The 16,373-nt window shown below is 39.0% G+C and overlaps 1 protein-coding gene across 1 annotated transcript in view; it reads left to right on the top strand.

The window, feature by feature from the left end:
- Positions 1–7,915: 7,915 nt before the first annotated feature.
- Positions 7,916–16,373, top strand: part of LOC124270252 — a 34,336-nt gene continuing 25,878 nt past the window's right edge. The window contains exon 1 of the mRNA XM_046705288.1: positions 7,916–8,060. The gene's annotated coding sequence lies outside the window, so the exon portion shown is untranslated. The remainder of the gene's footprint in view (positions 8,061–16,373) is intronic.

The raw sequence follows: 16,373 nt of genomic DNA, 5'->3' as shown, positions 1-16,373 counted from the left end.
TTTATGAGATTCAAAATGAATAATTGTAAATCGTGTTAAAAATGACGAGAACAGTAACGAGAGCAGTCAACCTGTGTCAGGGTCTTCGGAACCACAGCTCTAAAAACAGAGCATTTTTCTTGCATTGTTGCCGTCAACTGTATGTTAAACGTTGTGGCCAAAACGAGTTTCGTTCTTACTTCGTATGTTCTTTCACATCTGCCTGTTTACACCATAGACATAAGGAGAACATGCATACAGTTTCTGTATGTCGGGTTTACCTACATTGTTAAAATACATACTGAACCATAAAGGAAATGTCGCACCGATAGCGGTTTCTTAAAGAACACACTTTAATTCACTCTAATTAACAATCAAAACAGAGGACTGAGTTCAAACTTGACCATTATGGTTAACACATGTTCGAAATCACATTTAGAGTACACACAAACACAATCACCAAAAATTGTACCATTAAGATACCTCAAAGTCAGTATCGTGTTTGGCCTCCATGGGCATTGATGAAAGCGTTGCATCGTCTGTACATGGAATGAATTAGCCGGTTGATGAAGGCCATAGACACTTGGGTCCATACACTGCGAAATGCCTGATCGAGTCCAGCCGCAGTTGTCGGCCTTTGTTGGAGGTCATTCAGTCTTCTTTGAATCTCGTCCCAAAGGTGTTCTATTGGACTTAAATCTAGGCTGAGTGCAGGCTATTGTAGCGTTTAGATGTCATGTTGTCATAGGAAGTCCAATGTGGCTCTTGGCAGTGTGGGCGTTGTCTTGCTGGAAGATGTGATTTTTGTAACGTCCAAAATGTTGTGCAACATGGGGTCTTATAACTTGGTCAATATAACGAGCAGCTGTCGCGTCATTTCCTCATCCTGGACCGCGATTCTGGAACACCACGGTGTCAACTAACTGGTTCAAACCGATTGCACCCCACACTATGATGCTTGGACCACCCCACGAGTCTCTTTCAACAATACACTCATTGGAAAACAGTTACCACGCCTTCACCATACTGTCACTCTGCCTATTGTTTATGTAAAACATTCTCGTCACTATATGGCTGAAATATTGCCGAGGTGACGTTAAATTCTAACTCACTCACTCACTATCACTCTGCCATTGACTGTCGAAAAACAATATCGGCTTTCATGAGATGAAAACACAGTTCTCCATTGTCGATAACGCCAATTTCGATGCTGAGTTGCGAATTACAGTCGGTTTGGGCGGTGATGATAAGTGAGGACAGGACTACGATATGGTCTGTTACAGCAGAGGTTTCTTCCGCGCAAACGTCAACGCACTGTATCGGCATTGATGGATCTGTTGTGAGTCCCAATGGTCTGGCGTGCTGTTTCCGTCGCTCTGATGAAGCGATTCTGCAGATGGTGGCGCACAATCTGTCGGTCTTGACGTTGTGATGTTACTGAAGGTCGCCCACTGCGTGGATGGTCTTGGATGCTGTTAGTGACCTGATACCGTTCCTGCGGTCGGTAGATTGCCCTAACATGAACATTAAAATGATTGGCTACCCTCGGTGCAGTCGGGACAACTTGCAATCGCCCCAAGACTTCGTTCCTCTGATCCTTCGTAAGTCGTGGCATGGTGATTGTGTCAAAACAAAAATGATTTCAGCCGAGTTTCGGACTCGCTTTCATTGGTAGGGTTGTCACGACATGCACGTGCATTTTCATTTTCACGAATGTCATACGGAACCTTCTACCCTGTCTGCCTTTTTCGGTGTGTTTGGTCGATATGCTTTTTCATCAGAAAACACACTGATGTTGGTTATAACTGTCAATTTGGATTGGAAAACATGTTAACAAAACGGTACAATCATTATAGATACACCACCGTGTAAGAACAAAATTTTACAATTGGTTTTGAAAGGCCACTTTTTTATTTGTGGTTCAGTATATTTTCTGTGTTCTGTTTGTTTGCTTGTTTGTTGATTGTGTCTCATTTATTCAATGTAAGCTATATTTTTAATATCATATGTTACATTTCGATGCAAGACTCAAGATGTTTATTTTAGTCATATGATCTGTATATTGACCCCACACCTTTTCTGGTTTATGGGTACTTAAAAGTATGTACAGTTTAAAGTAACTTACAGTATGTTTTAATGTACGCAGTGGGAGGTACAGCAGGATAACCCTGGCTCGTCGTTTCGAAAATGAATTGGGTTCCCCACATGGATCCTCATAATATAAGTTCCCATAAGGTTGTATTTAAGCTGTGGTTGGTTGGTTGGTTGTTTACCACCGCACCCAGCAATATTCAAGCTATATGGCGGCGGTCTGTAAATAATCCAGTGAGAATCCAGTGTGACAGGGAGATCCTATGTTTGTACTTTTCGTGCATGTAATAGTGATGAATATCGGTTACAGTGTAACAAAGTTATATACTTATTGTGTGATATCAATTAAAAACTCAGGATATGGCTGTCGGAACATTTCCTACATGCTACATTTGAATACTTTCTGAAACAGGAATTGTGTAGTCATAGTCGTACACAGTTACATTTGCCACAGGTTTGCACAAAGTACGTTATCTAAACTACCAGTTATCAGACTTTCGTTTTTGTGTGGAAGCCACGGTGGCTGAGTTGGTTAGATCGCTGTCTTTGTGTGCTAGCGATTAAGTATCTCTGATAGTGAGGGTTCGAATCCCGGATGACTCAACATCTAAACTCACTGGAGTTCCAAATATGATATATGCCACATTTGACAACCTTGTAGAAAGGGCATTCAGGTCCCTTTAATTTTATAATAATATGCAAATGAAACCATTATGTTTCTTAAAGATGTATTCCGGCTGATTGTTATTTCTATTTATTTCTGAAATTCCGAATATTTTCAGATAAACTGATATCTTGTTTAATCAAATTTATATTTATATTTTATAACATATACTTGTTACAATACTGTTCAAACCAATAAAGATCTGAAACAATTTGTTCTGTGTTATTATGAAAATTATCATGAAAAGATGGTTCATCAGCGCAAGGTGCTTCCGCAGCCTAGACAGCGAATGGTACTTCTCACAGGAAGCAGTACCAAGTCGCATTCATTCATTCATTCATTCATTCATTCATTCATTTACCGAGATGGTCAGCAGGTCTATTTCTCTGGCAACAAACCCCTGTACTCTCCCAATGTCATTCAAGAAACATTCATTCATTCATTCATTCATTCATTCATTCATTCATTCATTCACCGAGATGGTCAGCAGGTCTATTTTTCTGGCAACAAACCCCTGTACTCTCCCAATGTCAGTCAAGAATCATTCATTCATTCATTCACCGAGATGGTCAGCAGGTCTATTTTTCTGGCAACAAACCCCTGTACTCTCCCAATGTCAGTCAAGAATCATTCATTCATTCATTCACCGAGATGGTCAGCAGGTCTATTTTTCTGGCAACAAACCCCTGTACTCTCCCAATGTCAGTCAAGAAACATTCATTCATTCATTCATTCATTCATTCATTCATTCATTCATTCATTCATTCATTCATTCATTCATTCATTCACCGAGATGGTCAGCAGGTCTATTTTTCTGGCAACAAACCCCTGTACTCACCCAATGTCAGTCAAGAATCATTCATTCATTCATTCACCGAGATGGTCAGCAGGTCTATTTTTCTGGCAACAAACCCCTGTACTCTCCCAATGTCAGTCAAGAAACATTCATTCATTCATTCATTCATTCATTCATTCATTCATTCATTCATTCATTCATTCATTCATTCATTCATTCATTCATTCACCGAGATGGTCAGCAGGTCTATTTTTCTGGCAACAAACCCCTGTACTCTCCCAATGTCAGTCAAGAATCATTCATTCATTCATTCATTCATTCATTCATTCATTCATTCATTCATTCATTCACCGAGATGGTCAGCAGGTCTATTTTTCTGGCAACAAACCCCTGTACTCTCCCAATGTAATTCAAGAAACATTCATTCATTCATTCATTCATTCATTCATTCATTCATTCATTCATTCATTCATTCATTCACACGAGATGGTCAGCAGGTCTATTTTTCTGGCAACAAACCCCTGTACTCTCCCAATGTCAGTCAAGAATCATTCATTCATTCATTCATTCATTCATTCATTCATTTACCGAGATGGTCAGCAGGTCTATTTCTCTGGCAACAAACCCCTGTACTCTCCCAATGTCATTCAAGAAACATTCATTCATTCATTCATTCATTCATTCATTCACCGAGATGGTCAGCAGGTCTATTTTTCTGGCAACAAACCCCTGTACTCTCCCAATGTCAGTCAAGAATCATTCATTCATTCATTCACCGAGATGGTCAGCAGGTCTATTTTTCTGGCAACAAACCCCTGTACTCTCCCAATGTCAGTCAAGAAACATTCATTCATTCATTCATTCATTCATTCATTCATTCATTCGTTCATTCATTCATTCATTCATTCATTCATTCACCGAGATGGTCAGCAGGTCTATTTTTCTGGCAACAAACCCCTGTACTCACCCAATGTCAGTCAAGAATCACTCATTCATTCATTCACCGAGATGGTCAGCAGGTCTATTTTTCTGGCAACAAACCCCTGTACTCTCCCAATGTCAGTCAAGAAACATTCATTCATTCATTCATTCATTCATTCATTCATTCATTCATTCATTCATTCATTCACCGAGATGGTCAGCAGGTCTATTTTTCTGGCAACAAACCCCTGTACTCTCCCAATGTCAGTCAAGAATCATTCATTCATTCATTCATTCATTCATTCATTCATTCATTCACCGAGATGGTCAGCAGGTCTATTTTTCTGGCAACAAACCCCTGTACTCTCCCAATGTCAGTCAAGAATCATTCATTCATTCATTCATTCATTCATTCATTCATTCACCGAGATGGTCAGCAGGTCTATTTTTCTGGCAACAAACCCCTGTACTCTCCCAATGTCAGTCAAGAAACATTCATTCATTCATTCACCGAGATGGTCAGCAGGTCTATTTTTCTGGCAACAAACCCCTGTACTCTCCCAATGTCAGTCAAGAATCATTCATTCATTCATTCACCGAGATGGTCAGCAGGTCTATTTTTCTGGCAACAAACCCCTGTACTCTCCCAATGTCAGTCAAGAATCATTCATTCATTCATTCATTCATTCATTCATTCATTCATTCATTCATTCATTCATTCATTCACCGAGATGGTCAGCAGGTCTATTTTTCTGGCAACAAACCCCTGTACTCTCCCAATGTCAGTCAAGAAACATTCATTCATTCATTCATTCATTCATTCATTCATTCATTCATTCATTCATTCATTCATTCATTCATTCACCGAGATGGTCAGCAGGTATACTTCTGGCAACAAACCCCTGTACTCTCCCAATGTCAGTCAAGAACCAAGAACAATGTGGAGTTCCACCACTTGGTACATGGAGCCAGTCCCCAAAACTGCAAAGTTATCATCTTCCATCACGCTCTGTACATAGTCTGGGTCATGACATGGCGAAGACTGCAAAACAAATACAATAAAAATATTTAAGATTAAATTAAATATTTAAAATGCCCAAAAGATTAAATAACAAACGAAAAAAACCCCCAAAATAACACACACACTCACAAAAAAACAACAATCAAACAAATAACAACTTAAAGATGAACAAAAGCAAAACAACTAAACAGACAAACAAGAAACAGACAATAAAACAAAGCAAGGCAAATCAATCCCAAATACAAAGCCAATAAAATAGAGCCTTCCCCACCCCACACCCAGGAAAAATGCAGGTGTGTACTTTTTCAGTACGTCAGTTCAATAACACGTATTATTGTGAACAAATTAGCAATCATAACAAGCGCCTCAATGTTTCGTGACATATCATGGGTTTGGCATGAATTTGCAGATGTTGTCGAACACAGCGATGGCGGTTAGTGTGATCCGGTCAGTACTGTTGGCAACCTCTGGTGCCTCGTCACTCATGCAGTCACTCGGGGTACATGCCGCAAACACACAGGTCAGGGTCAGGCGTCACGTCTTACCACGTTGTGAGTTATTGAGACACATGTTTAAAGGGCCTCTGTGTCTACACGTTCAATTGACGCACTGCTGGTGAAAGTAGATCAATCTGTTGCTAAACATAACAATACTCCTGTCGCCACCAGACACTGTTTACTGTTGCCGTTAACACCAAACAACACTGACGATCGTTAAGAGTTTACTTACAATAATTGCCTGATGTGGTAACTCTTCTTGTAATAATCTAACAAGACTGGTCGTTGTTCCTCATCCAACAAATCCGATAACAGCACAGTCATGCCGAGAACACATTCGAGAACAAAATGACATTGTCAGACAGGTTTATATCAGGTGATACTTCTAGGTCCTCACACTCTAATTCCTTGCCCTCTTTTCTACGGTTAGTTAGATAAGACGCGGTGGGGTGAACTGGTTTAACGCGGCTTTGAAGTCTATGTACACATCACTTATATCACGGTTTGTCAGCTGTTTATATGAAGACAGGGATGAGAGATCTTTACAAATTTGTCTATATGTTTTTTAATTTTGCAAGCTCTGTAAAGAACCATGTTCAGTTGTGTCAAAACAGTTAAATATATTTTTCAAATGTGTACAAATTAAAGGAAAACCTTATCACGTAGCAATGAGCCATTTTCGTCACTTAACGTTGAGATATAATTACATCCTAATGTAATTAAGTTGTCAAAACGCCAATGTCGAACAATCTTCCATCAGTTTTTTCTCGGAAAATTTCAAAGAGCGTCATATGAATCTTGTTCAAAACTTATTTGATCAAGACAAACACAATCAATGCTTCAGTAAAGCTTTCAAAACGTTTCATGGTATACGCATGAAGGATATTGCCAGGTGTGACCAAACAATGACCAATTTAGATTCATACAATACCACCTCGAATCCGTTTTAGACAAAAACCTAAACACTTTCCTTGTTTGTGCTCTTTTGTGCTTGTGAAGGGTTCCAAGAATGTAAAAAAATGCATTCACTTCTTTTCACGGAGACCTGAAACAATCAATATCCGATATTGATGTATACTCGCGTGCGAGTCAGGTTCTTACAATGGGCCTCTCTATCGGAGAGATGTGCTATGGTTATGGAAAGAGTTATATCGCCTTGACTTGTACCGACACACACACACCATATACAGGACAGGATTAATGAAATATTGCTGACATATATGTTCAAATCACAAAGTATTATGAAATTTAGATCTATTCGGCACGGATCGCCAGTGTATTCACGGCGATTCCCCACATGGGTACAATGTGTGAAGCCCATTTCTGGTGTCCCCCGCTGTGAAATTGCTGGAATATTGCGTAAAGCGGCGAAAAACCATACTCATTCACTCATGCTAGTGTATAGCCTGGCATAGCAGGGCAGATGAAACTCTTGTAATTGTTTTTGGGTAATATTTTCGAAATCCCTTGGAGATGAGAAACGACCAAATGGTAAAACCTGTGATATCTTCTACGTTTGCGCTTTAAACATGACAGCCAAGATGTCAACTGGTCAAGGATCATACTCAGGGAGGATGTTGGCTTCAAAACCACGAACAACGGATACAAATGCAACTAAGAAAAGCAATTCTTGTTATAAGTGCATGAACGAGCAGCTATATCTCAGGTCATCGCCATATAAGTCTCTGTGTTGGTCTTGATTCAAAGTGTTAAGCCATTTCACAGTAATGTACAAAGAATATCTTTAAAATCCATTTCTTGGAAAATGTAAGCTTTATTGCAAGCTGTTATAGGCATACAGGCAGTGTGTGGTTTCACACCACATAAAGGAAAGCCAATGAACCGGAAAGCCTTCAGTGCCTGTATCGATCTCAATGACTCGGGACGGCGCGCGTTGCTCCAAGCAACGTCGATACAAGGAAGCTATGCGTATTGTATTCATTTAGTATTTGACGTAAACAAACCTCACTTAACGACGTAAACGGGTCTTTCACAAGTCTCTCTAAAACACTATAACAGTCAGCCAGCTCGGCTACTGGATTTTACGACATTGGACACGTAACACCGACTATCCCACCTGACGCGTGCACTGTAAGTACCCATCTGTTTACATACAGTCTGAGACTAAATCGTTGTGATCTGCTACATGTAGGCACGAACTGCCAGGCAGGTTGTTTTACACGTCAGCAGCTGAACGTTTGAGTGGCCTGCAAATCGTTTCATGCTGACTGTCAGACAGTAGTGTTCTTGCCTGCCACCTCTCATGGCATAGTGTCATGTGTGCTCATGCCTATCTGGCTCTATGAAAACTGAATGAGGGAATATTGGTTAAATTGGCTATGTGGCATGATCGACATTTGAAAATGTAATAATTAAATTAAGACATATAGAATGATCCAGTGAAGTCACAGAGTGTGTGTAAACGATCACTATAGAAGTCGGATCTTGTGATGAGCCCGACAAGCAATCACAGTGGAGGATCGATGCAGGAGATAGTCAAAAGTAAACAGCAGGGCTAACAACGGTAAACACGAGAAAACTGTCACCGTCATCAAAAAGGTACTTGCTTGAAAACAATTTCTAGATCACAGCTCGAATGTCCATATGAAATACATCACCATAGACTGAGCATTTACTGTTTGTTTAGGGGCGGTGGGGTAGCCCAGTGGTTAAAGCGTTCGCTCGTCACGCAGAAGACCAGGGTTCGATTCCCCTCATGGGTGCAACGTGTGAAGCCCATTTTCGGTGTACCCCACCGTAATATTGCTGGAATATTGCTAAAAGCGGCGTAAAACTACACTCACTCACTATTTGTTTGTTTACTTTTAGACACCATCAAACATGTGTGTGTGTGTGTGTGTGTGTGTGTGTGTGTACTTCCTTATGCCCTGCAGTTTATGTGAAGTAGTGAGTGTACTTAATCGAATCAGGAACATTTTATCCATGTCTAAATTATTTAATTCATACTAATGTCTTGTGGAATACTTTGCTCCCATGTTAAAACTATGAAAATAATGCATTAAACCATACTGCTGACTTGCATGTAGGGACAATGTGTTGTTTCGCGATATTATCATGGACCAATTTGTTATTGCACAAGGACATGCAAAGCAACAAATTAAATGTGTACACACACGCTAAATAAATATTTTTTTGATCATTCATATTTACTGCCGCGGAAAAAAGTTATTCGATGATTATATACGGATTTGTTGTGTTTTGAACCTTAAAGTTGCAGAGTGTCGGCCACTGTTTTCGATCTGGTAGCGTGTTGATAAAGTTTGTAATTCTTTTGTGACGTGCAATTTTCAAACGGATGTGCAGTTTATATACAGCCAGGCATGCTCTCATTTTCTATATTTGCCACTATCATAGATATTTGTCTTATACATATGAAGTTAGTTGTTTTAGATATACTTTAAAAAAAATTTAACTTTGTCGACAAAAGGTTGTGCAGTTCCAATTTTTAACCACCTCAAGAGGCGAAACCAGATTCTCCAAATGGGCAGTGATGGACCCAAGCTGTTCAGATCTGTGATGGGTACAAGCTATTCATTCCTTTAATATCCGGGGCGGTGGGGTAGCCTAGTGGTTAAAGCGTTGGCTCATCACGCCGAAGACCCGGGTTCGATTCCCCACATGGGCACAATGTGTTAAGCCCATTTCTGGTGTCCCCCGCCGTGATATTGCTGGAATATTGCTAAAAGCGGCGTAAAACTAAACTCAGTCAGTCAGTCCTTTAATATCCACAAGATATTCAGAGATATGACACTCCTTTGCGACTTAAATCAGCCATTCTGTATGTTTGACAACAGTATATATACATAAACAACTTGCATTTAAAGGAGAATAAAACATTTTACAATTATCAAACTTTTTACAGTTAATGCGCACGCACATATTCACAGGCACACAGTTACACATACATATACAGTAACTATGTACATTTACAGTAACAATTTGCATGTACATATATCATATGAATACATGACACTTTAATGGATAACAACTTCTAATATATTCTTTACACGACGTTTCAGAGCTAATTCTTGCTCCTTCATCAGGTGATGAAACGTCGTGTAAAGAATAAAAATGATTTACAGGTCAAAAGTTGTACTTACATGTACATATATCTTGCAATTATCATATATCGTAACACCTTTCATGTACATGTATCTTACAATTATCATTTACAGTGACAATCTACATGTACATGTATATTACAAGTATCATATACTGTAACTGCGTAAATGTACAGATATATTACAATTATCACACTGATTCCGGATTCAGTCCCTGCATTGGTTTCTTATAAACTTATTTGATATTGTCATCCTCTTAGAATTAGGCCATGTGTATGTGACATGTGATATAACATGCAAGCTGAAGAAGGTCAGGGACGACGAATGATATATAACTCGTAACTGAGAGATGTTATGGGTGTTTTCAACATTTCATTTCTTATCGCTGCGTGTTATCTTGATATGGTAGGACAACGCTACATGAAGTTTACAAACACAGGTTTGACACTGCCACGCCATGCAATAACACCAAGAAGAGTTGAACCTCGACCAGAGATTGATAAAATCAACTGCATCCCCTTGGAAAAGTGCCAGTCATTGCGCTACACGCAGGGAATATCTCGAAACATTCCGAGTAGTTCCTGTATATATGCCATTCTGTTAAGTGTACATAGTGACAACACGCATACTGTGAAACACTCCCCGATTGCCCTTAAAGCTTGTAGCTCAGTTTACAGATAATTAGTTTGTCCTAATTCTGTCAGTTGTACTGTGTCGGTCAAACAAAGTACAGTATGCTATCCGGTGTCTAGTCAGGGTCAATGAATCGATTGATTTTATATATTTTTCTTGATTATCTATACTTTAAAAATACATCACAAAGATACGGACACTATGATTGACGGGAGAGTGCTCAATAAATACGCTTCACTTGAACGCTAAAATAATACACTTTACACATGAAACAATTTCAGCTACAGGCTTTACTGAAACGCTGAAATAAAACACTTCACTGAATTGCTTCAATAAATCAACACTTCACTTAAAACCTTTCAATAAAACACTGAAAACTTTAGCTTAACCTTTCAGGTCATCCATTTAACAGTGTACGTCCTAAAGACGTTTATTGTCCAACAAGGAATTAGGTTTGCCAAGGGCCAACATGCAAGGTTCATCCAATATTCATAAGATGTATTGGTGTGTTGGCTAGCTGGATGGCGTGGCCATTGCATTAACTTTGCAGGCGAGGTCCAATTTATCGATTTCCGTGGTCCAGTTGATAGAACATCCGGAGAGCGTAAGGTCACATGCTCAATTCCATGTCGATACGTGAATAGATAATACTTTTTTGTCACCCTGCCTGGAGTTCGGCATTCAATGTATATAGCAGAGGCTGGTCGATTTGGAGCTTGTATACGGAGGCTAAGTTGGGTATCCTTGTTGAACTGTGGTAGTAGTATTAGTATTAGTATTAGTATTAGTATTAGTATTAGTAGTAGTAGTAATACTAATAGTGGTAGCAGTAGTGGTAGTAGCAGTGGTGCTAGCAGTACTGGAGGTGTTGGTAGTTGTAGTGGTAATCGCTATAGTAGTCGTAGAAGCAGTAGTAGTGGTAGAAGTAGTCTTGGTGGCAGCAGTGGTGGTGGTGGTAGTGGTGGTGGTTGTAGGTGTTGTGGTAATAGTTGTAGGAGTAGTAGTAGTTGTTATTGTTGCAGCAGTAGTCGTTTCACTTAAGACGATATTGCTAAAATACTGACCGCAATTCTGAGTAGAGGGTTGAGCCCATGAAGCATCCTAACAATATCTTTTAGGAAAAAAATAGTTGCATCGAACCTTACTAATTGATTCTTTCCGACTGCATCCATGTAACAAATAAACACTGGTTCGGTTGTCATAAGTCCATGTCAGGTATTGATGTAGAATGCGTTTAATTCTGAGAAAAACATTCTGTGCCTTCGCCTCCAATCCATTTAGCACGATTAGATCTTCAGGTAACCTAACGCTACATTGCATATACAGTGTACATTGACAATATATAGAGCAGCATGACCCGAGACCAGTGTTGGGTTTGGCTGACGATCTGAATCAAGCAAACGCTGAAAACAGCCGTGGTACAATGAGACCCTAGAGAGACACAAACTATTATTCTCTACACAAGTACACAGGTTGGCGGTATCAGGTAACAAACACGTAATGTTTGATGCAAATTGATGTTTGAGCGGCGGGTGCTAAAGGTAGGGATGAACTGTCTTGCCCTTCTCGCGAACACATGGTGACTGTGCTGATTTTAAGAGATCCATTCATGTAATGCTGAGCACTATTTTCCCTTACGACCAATGGAACCTGTTTGGCGGACGCTGGTGACTGGTTATTGTATAAAGCTAACGTTTCCTATTGTTTTTATTCTCAAGTTGATGATAAAAGGTTAACCAAGAATCAACTCGTAAAAGAACCGTATTTGTGGAACTTAAACAAACAACAAATAAATGTGATGTAATTAATGTAATTAACAGTAAATGTTTCATTCTAAAATTCCGTGATATAAAGGTAATATACTACAAGAGCAGTGACTACAGCTATACAGACAGCGATGGTTGTATCTCACCTCTCAGCTGCAGTAATCCAACTGTAACTATGCCAGACAAGGTATGATGATCACCACACACGCAATGCGTCTTCTTGTAAAGTGGGATGCAATGTGAGATGAGAGTTTGGAGTTAAAGCCCCGTATATACCTTTGAAAAAGGTGCTGGATAATTCTACACTGAGGCAGGAGATTCTGGAATAAACTCCTTGTAGCAATTTCCAGATTTTCCTGTTTAAATTTAGTTCAATTAAAAATATAGCACCTCGCTGACCATCACATGTATAAGTTTTGCATTTCGGTCATTGTTACACAATGAATATCACAGCCACAAAACTATGTGACAGATATATCGAAAGCGTTTAGTACCGCATATAAATGAACAAATATAGAGTTATATGAGACAAAAGAGAGCTAACACACTTGTACTGCCACACAGTGTTAATACTGCAGTCTATACTGAACAGTACGTTTATAACGAACACTTTATAACGAACTGACAGATATAATGAACTAGGGTTCTGTAAATATGTATAACGAACTGCAGTTCTATCGAACTACAAATGCTGGAGTTCAATATAAAGTAGATTACTGCAATTCTTCTTGACTTTTAAAAGAAATTTCTTGCCGATACTGAGAAATGCCTTAATGTACTGACTACCACTTAAAGTTGATGTAGTGGTTACTGTCATTTGAAACCAGAATCCAGAGAAATGCATGGTGCAACTACAAGTATGTTATTTATCCATACCGAGTATTATCAATGACTGTCAAGTGTTTCTATTTTACATGTATATCATATATATTCTCTGTATATCACGACCTGTTGGTCATGGCCACCGCTGGTTTATGAGTGACTACGAATATTGGTTACAGCTATCAGATTCATTCATTATGACTCCACCGATGTTCTAACCCCTCGTTTTATCCGGAATTAAGATTTCGTTGTCCGTATGTCTGAAGTGAGTGAGGGTGTTGAGTTTAACGCCCTTGGAATAGTATTTCAGCACTGTTAACTTGTTAGAAGTAAGTCCGTGATGCACGTCTAAGACCTTTACGTAAGAAACCCACGATTGCTGCTGACAATCCTGGATATGTGATCAGGGTGAACTGAGATTCGAGGAAATCTAATTTTCGTTGCAGCCCTACAACAGAATCATCTACCAAAGTGACATCATCGTCACATAGACGAAATGCAAAATAGTGCCTGGTATAAGGGGTATATGTGTCAAATAGGAACTGCATGACATTTTACTGCTGCTCTTTGTCGATGATGTCACCCATGTTGTTATATCACTTGAAATTGGATCCGAACGCAATACCCTGCGTACTACATTGTTTCACACCTTTTCTGTCTCCTGCAGTTGACTTAAAGCAGTGGTATCAGTGTTTCCCTGACGCCAGCCCTGACAGGCTTGTGTACCCTCGACACCACCCAGTAGAGTTCCTATACAAGTGGTGTTGGGCAGTTATTCTGAACATAGAGGGCATGTAAGAAATGACGTACAGTAAAGTGCCTATTCATTCGAAAACGTAGCACGGTTAACTCCAGACTATAGCGCATGTAACGACGGGGCTGTCGGTATTGATGGTATTCAGAAAAACGTGAGTTCAAATTTGACAGTATGTAAAGTTTAAAAATCGTTAAATTAGTCTCTCTATATTCTCGATCTATCAGCCGAGGGCGTGAAATGTATGTTGAAATTGGTATGTTGTCACCTGGTACCTCCGTGTTCTTTCATGACAGACAGACAGACTTCATACAGAATTTAAGGCCTCATGGCCTAGAGTACATCGCAATAGCGATAATACGGTGTGGTTGTACAGTGAGATCATTTAAATATTTGGGTTCTCTTTAAAAAGATAGCAACATATTTCATCAATGATAAGTCACTGCATGATAATAACTTACAGAATTTCATCCTTGTGGGAGTATTGATATAAAATACAGGTACATACAATTTTCTAAGAGACTCATAACATGGACAGATGAGAGTAATATGATATTAATCTTGTATCTCATGTAAACAACAACGTGTGCAGGTTATATCGTTTATGTTATTGTTACATTGCCTATACTTCTGGACTTTGAGATTATGACACTGACATCTTAATTTAACAAACAGCCTTAATAAATCTTTAGGTAAAATATCTGAAAAAAATATATGATTCAGCTTCAAAAACAGTTTTAATGGATTTATAGAAGGAAAGATAATGTGACTTGCTTAGTCTTGTATACCAGTCTGGAACATTTATTTCAATACAGCGCTTTTTAAATGTAGACATCAATAGGGAATGTCGCCAAACTCTTGATTTATCCACACATATGAGAAACCTGTTGTGAATTATAGTGTACGTACATGGGGACCCAATCTGGCTACCATTTTCATCATGTTGCTTTAACATTTGATAGCATGCTGCAGGATATCGTGAAGGGTGTAAACGAATTAACCGACACCAGTATCTGATACAATTGCAATAGTATCTAACACACAGGTTGTATCTGCCAGTATCACCCAAAACAGCTATAGTAGAAGATTTCTTACTGATTGATAAATGTTTCTTAATAAAGTTATTTGAACCTTTTCTATTGAATCTCTGAAACAGTATCCCCAAATGTCACTGCCATAAAAGGCTATAGGAGCTATTTTTGTATAAAAAATATTCAATATTTGGGTAGTTACGTAACAAACGATAAATCGGACAATATGCACATTGTGCTTGTAAAGCTATTTTTCACAATTTTTAGACCATATTAAACGAGATGAGAAAATGACTCCCAACTATTTAAAGTATGTTGTAGCAAGTATTTCCTTTCCCGCAAAATACCATTTTTCTGATCTTCTTAAGTACCCTCCATTTCTAAAAACTGCAACACATGATTTCTCAAGATTAACTTCAAAACCCCACATCATGCAAAACTGCTCTAATATATCTAACTTTCATATGATGGTGACAGTAATCAGTTGTGCCAATCAGCATTTGACGAGTTGATATTGTACGAACAATGTTGCTGTCAGATAAAGTAATTATGATTGTACTTTGAATCAGTCTTTGACTGGTTCAATGTATGTTTAAGTATTACTTCATTATTATTATTTCTTTTTTATTTACTTCCATGTCACAGTGTTTACATTTTCTGTTTTCATGTTCTTATATAATTCAGTGAGTGAGTGAGTGCGTGCCTGCGTGTGTGAGTGCGTGCGTGAGTGAGTGAGTGCCACAGCGGCAGTATTTTATCCATACTGTCAGGTTATTCGTTCTGAAGGTTTAGGTGTTATACACATCAAGTAGTATGTGCTTATGGTGCTTATTGTGCCTTAAAACTTGGAGAGGAACCAAAATATAATCACGCCCTATAGCCCGTAACGTTCAGGCGTTGTCACGTTTAGCGCGTGGTTTGACGTAAATACGATATCCCCTTTGTGCCATTCTATTGTGTAACTGTGTCGCCAGATCTCTAGTGTACAAAACGAGTCACAGGCACCCTACTGACTGTATATGCATGCTGGGGATTGTCGGTGGCGTTTGACTTGCATTAAAATTGCGAAAGTTACAAACACGATTGCGAAATGAATGGAAAAGATGTCTATTAGAATTATGAATTATGTGTAGAGGATTTATGGAATATCCCATCGTGTGATCTGACCAAATGTATGAGTGGGTCAGTCACGTGTCATACGATGGTAATAGTTAGACATACTTTTAGGGAGCTGTTCTTGTTGGAATTCATGACAGATTCCTAAATTATCAACAAACTTGGATTTAACCCAAAACATTACAGATGTTATCAACACG

Source organism: Haliotis rubra, unplaced genomic scaffold (assembly GCF_003918875.1).
Source record: "Haliotis rubra isolate DU_JTF1 unplaced genomic scaffold, ASM391887v1 Scf150, whole genome shotgun sequence".
In the NCBI taxonomy this organism is placed as follows: domain Eukaryota; kingdom Metazoa; phylum Mollusca; class Gastropoda; order Lepetellida; family Haliotidae; genus Haliotis; species Haliotis rubra.
This window is presented reverse-complemented; position numbering and strand designations above follow the sequence as displayed.